Raw genomic sequence first — 5,218 nt, 5'->3', positions numbered from 1 at the left:
GCCACCTCATCTGACTCCTCTCAATGCGGAGGAGCAGCGGTTCTACTCCGAGCCCCTCCCGGATGACTGAGCTTCTCACCCTATCTCTAAGGGAGAGCCCAGACACCCTGCGGAGGAAACCCATTTCGGCCGCTTGTATTCGCGATCTTGTTCTTTCGGTCACTACCCACAACTCGTGACCATAGGTGAGGATGGGAACGTAGATTGACCAGTAAGTAGAGAGCTTCGCCTTCTGGCTCAGCTCCCTCTTCACAACGACGGGTCGGTGCAGAGCCCGCAACAATGCAGACGCCGCACCGATCCGCCCGTCAATCTCCCGCTCCATTCGTCCCTCACTCGTGAACAAGACCCCGAGATACTTGAACTCCTCCACTTGGGGAAGGATCTAATTCCCGACCCGGAGAGAGCATTCCACCCTTTTCCGGCTGAGAACCATAGTCTCGGATTTGGAGGTGCTGATTCTCATCTCAGCCGCTTCACACTCGGCTGCGAATCGCTCCAGTGAGAGCTGAAGGTCACGGCCTGACGACGCTAACAGAACCACATCATCTGCAAAAAGCAGAGACCCGATTCTGAGGTCGCCAAATCGGACACCCTCAATGCCCTGGCTGCGCCTAGAAATTCTGTCCATAAAAGTTAGGAACAGAATCGGTGACAAAGGGCAGCCCTGACGGAGTCCAACTCTCACCGGAAACGTATCCGACTTACTGCCGGCAATGCGGACCAAACTCTGGCACCGGTCATACAGAGACCGAACGGCCCCTATCAAGGGGTCCGGCACTCCATATTCCCGGAGCACCCCCCACAGGACTCCACGAGGGACACGGTCGAACGCTTTCTCCAAGTCCACAAAACACATGTAGACTGGTTGGGCGAACTCCCATGCACCCTCCAGGATCCTGCCGAGGGTATAGAGCTGGTCCACTGTTCCACGGCCAGGACGAAAGCCACACTGCATCTCCTGAATCCGAGGCTCGATTATCCGACGGATCCTCCTCTCCAATACCCCCGAATAGACCTTACCAGGGAGGCTGAGGTGTGTGATACCCCTATAGTTGGAACACAACCTCCGGTCCCCCTTTTTAAAGAGGGGGACCACCACCCCAATCTGCCAGTCCAGAGGCACTGTCCCCGATGTCCACGCGATGCTGCAGAGGCGTGTCAGCCAAGACAGCCCTACAACATCCAGAGCCTTGAGAAACTCAGGACGGACCTCATCCACCCCCGGGGCCTTGCCACCGAGGAGCTTTTTGACCACCTCGGCAACCTCAGCCCCAGAAATGGGAGGCCCCGTCTCCGAGCTCTCCGACTCTGCCTCTTCCGAGCACGTGTTGGTAGGATTGAGGAGTTCCTCGAAGTACTCCCCCCACCGACTCACAACATCCCTAGTTGAGGTCAGCAAAGCCCCGTCCCCACTGTAAACAGTGTTGACTGTGAGCCGCTTCCCCCCCCTGAGACGCCGGATGGTGGACCAGAATCTCTTCGAGGCCGTCCGGAAATCGTTCTCCATGGTCTCACCAAACTCCTCCCAGGCCCGAGTTTTTGCCTCAGCAACCGCCGAAGCCGCGGCCCGTCTGGCCTGTCGGTACCTATCAGCTGCTTCCAGGGTCCCACTGGCCAAAAAGGCCCGATAGGACTCCTTCTTCAGCTTGACGGCTTCCCTCACCACTGGTGTCCACCAGCAGGTTCGAGGGTTGCCGCCACGACAGGCACCGACCACCTTACGGCCACAACTCCGATCAGCTGCCTCGGCAATGGAGTCACGGAACATGGCCCATTCGGACTCAATGTCCCCCACCTCCCCCGGGATATGGTTGAAGCTCTGCCGGAGGTGGGAGTTAAAGCTCCTTCTGACGGGGGATTCTGACAAACGCTCCCAGAAGACCCTCACAATACGTTTGGGCCTGCCAGGTCTGATCGGCATCCTCCCCCACCAGCGGAGCCAACTCACCACCAGGTGGTGATCAGTTGACAGCTCCGCCCCTCTCTTCACCCGAGTGTCCAGGACATACGGCCGCAAGTCCGATGATACAACCACAAAGTCGATCATCGAACTGCGGCCAAGGGTGTCCTGGTGCCAAGTGCACATATGGACACCCTTATGTCTGAACATGGTGTTCGTTATGGACAGTCCATGACCAGCACAGAAGTCCAACAACATAACACCACTCTGGTTCAGATCGGGGGGGCCGTTCCTCTCAATCACACCCCTCCAGGTCTCACTGTCATTGCCCACGTGAGCATTGAAGTCCCCCAGCAGAACGAGGGAGTCTCCGGTAGGAGCATTCTCCAGTGCGTCCCCCAGAGACTCCAAAAAGGGTGGGTACTCTGAACTGCTGTTTGGCGCATAGGCACAAACAACAGTCAGGACTCGTTCCCCCACCCGAAGGCGGAGGGAGGCTACCCTCTCGTTCACTGGGGTAAACCCCAATGTACTGGCACACAGCCGGGGGGCAATAAGTATGCCCACACCTGCTCTGCGCCTCTCACCACGGGCAACTCCAGAGTGGAAGAGAGTCCAACCCCTCTCAAGAGGACTGGTGCCAGAGGCCAAGCCATGCGTCGAGGTGAGTCCGACTATATCTAGCCGGAACCGCTCAGCCTCGCGCACCAGCTCCGGCTCCTTCCCCAACAGAGAGGTGACATTCTAAAATAATTTCCTTTCTCAATTCAGAAATTTGTGTGTGTAAGTCACAACACCCGTGACACCAAAACGGCTTTCTTTTCTCTCTTTTCTCTACACTCTACACTGTGAGCACACACACCAAATCAGAAAGGCTTTTTTCTCTCTTTTCTACATTATGGACTGTGGGGACACAAAACCGCTCTCTCTTTTTTTTATTGATTGTGTGCCAGGGCGTTGTCTCACGTATTAGATTATGCTTAAGATACGAATGGGTTTATCAGTCACATCAGAATCCATACATACTGATCCTCCCGTAATAAAATGGTCGGATCTTATCAAACACACTTTGTTTCTTGTGACAATCAAGTCAGCGAAACAGCGTATACACGTCAAGACCCTGAATCAAGTTTGCCACAAGAACTCATAAGTTTGGCAGTATTGCTCTGCCGTCAGCAATCATATACCCATTTTATTTTCGTGAGACATGTGCAGGCACCTGTTCATCTACTGTTCTATCACTATGAATTAGTTTATCTATTATCAATAAGGATACTTCTACAACTACTATCAAAGTATGTCCGGACTTCTTATGTTGTCAGTTGCTATATATGAATAAGTGGGTAGCTACTGACAATTATTAAGCATGTCAAACAGCCCAAACATATAACATTTCAGGACAAACCACACAGTTAACAACCACAGTGAAGCGTGTCAAAGCCCAAACATGTAACATTCAACAGGACACTTACACAACACATTCAAATCAAACCGTCAGACAACATACAAGAACATATACCCCAGCCGGCATTGCTTCCTGCCTATTTTCCTACAGCTCACTATGTGTGCTTACACCTTTATTCACAAACTCTTCAACTTATACCCTTTTACCGAAGCTGCTACAGCTCGATTGGCCGAATACCCTTAGATCCTATTTCGGTGAATTTGACATCTGCCTTACATGTAACAGATTAGCGGTTTAGCAGTTTTAATTTAGTTTGAGTGAAGGAATTCATTTTATAGCAAAATCCGAAATCGTGAAGAACTCATGAAAGTAAGCTTATTCTCGGATTCCTGAAACTTTAGATTTGCTCTTTCTTTTACTGCAAAGTACAACGTTGTTTTTTTTTTTTGACAGTTTTAACATAGTTTGAGTGAAGGAATTCATTTTATAGATAAAATCCCAAGAGTCTGCTGAGAAAAGAGAGTGAATGCGAAGTAGACTTTAACACGGCTCTGGGAGCGAGCAGAGTGTGGGCTAAGTGGGAGAATTGCTTGAAAGAAACGCGACACCGAATGAGCGGTCAGAACAAAGCCTCAATACGGTGTTCCCGTGGTGTTTTTGTTGCTGCCTTGTCTTTTGCACAGAGTAAAAGACAAGGCAGCCATCGAATAGGGCCCGATTGTTCCTACTTGGTCAGCCGAGGAGCAAGGGGGGGGAGAAAGCGTCTCAATCAAGCAAAGCTCACCATGGGGAAGGTGGCTATGCCAACTAGCCTGATGCCTTGCTCCCGCAGTGACGGATAGTCGTACTCTGGTTTCTCTTCATAACGTACAACTCTTTCGCCTTTTATTAAAGACTTCCGTGGAGAGCAGCACTAATGAGTTGTTTCTATTTTTGGCAGGCTTTACCTTTGCGGGTGAAGCCCTTTCTGTCTGTGCGGAGGTGTTCCGCTGTAAGAAGGTGTGAATGTCCGACCATAGTTGGTAAAAAGCGGATAAAAAAAGGTGAAAATACCCGACTGTACACAATCAATAGTGGGAGCGGAGTTGTTCAGCTACAAGAAGGTGTGAAAGTCCGACCATGGTTTGTAAAAAGCGGGTGAGAAAAGGCTCGTATGCCCGGATATACACCATCAAAAGCGGAAGCGGAGGTGTTCGGCTTCAAGAAGACATGAACGTCCAACCAAAGTTTGTAAAAAGCAGTTAAGAAAAGGATTGAATATCCAACCAAACATAATCAAAAGCGGGAGCAGAGCTGTTCGACTGCAAGTAGGTGTGAATGTCAGATCATAATTTGCAAAAAGCTGATGAGAAAGGGTGAGAATGCCCGACTATACACAATCAAATGCGGGAGCGGAGTTGTTCGGCTGTGAGTAGGTGTAAATCTCCTACCATAATTGCTGAAAAATGTGTTAGAAAAGGTAAGAATGCCGGTCCATACATCATCAAAAGCGGGAGAGGTGGTGTTCGGCTGCAAGTAGGTGTGAATGTGCGACTAAAGTTTATAACAAGCGTGTAAGACAAGATACTATTACCAGACCATACATGATCAAAACAGGGAGCGGAGTTGGTTCAGCTGCAAGAAAGAGTAAATGTCTGCCTAAAGTTCAAATATATTCACAAAAGCGGTAGGAGAGGTCTTCGGATGAGAGTGGTTGAGAATTTCCAACCATAATCTATAAAATGCGGTGAAAAAAAAGGTGTGATAGAACACTAAAAGGTGGAGCGGAAGTGTTCGGCTGCAAGAAGGTGTGAATGTCCGACAATATTTGGTGAAAAGCAGGTGAAGCAAGGTCTGAATGCCCAACCTTACATCATCAAAAGCGAGATCAGAGGTGTTTGGCTGCAAGAAGGCCATAGTTTGCCAAAAGC

At 50.1% G+C, this 5,218-nt stretch overlaps 1 non-coding gene across 1 annotated transcript; it reads left to right on the top strand.

Annotated features, from left to right (window-relative positions):
• Positions 1-4,152: 4,152 nt before the first annotated feature.
• Positions 4,153-4,266, top strand: LOC140282495 (U5 spliceosomal RNA). The gene has a single exon (XR_011909923.1). It is a non-coding gene; the product is annotated as a U5 spliceosomal RNA (small nuclear RNA).
• Positions 4,267-5,218: the final 952 nt, after the last annotated feature.

The sequence above is a fragment of the Leuresthes tenuis genome, unplaced genomic scaffold (assembly GCF_036924035.1).
Source record: "Leuresthes tenuis unplaced genomic scaffold, fLeuTen1.0.hap1 SCAF_22, whole genome shotgun sequence".
In the NCBI taxonomy this organism is placed as follows: domain Eukaryota; kingdom Metazoa; phylum Chordata; class Actinopteri; order Atheriniformes; family Atherinopsidae; genus Leuresthes; species Leuresthes tenuis.
Note: the sequence above shows the minus strand (reverse complement) of the source record. Positions and strands in the feature narration are given on the sequence as shown.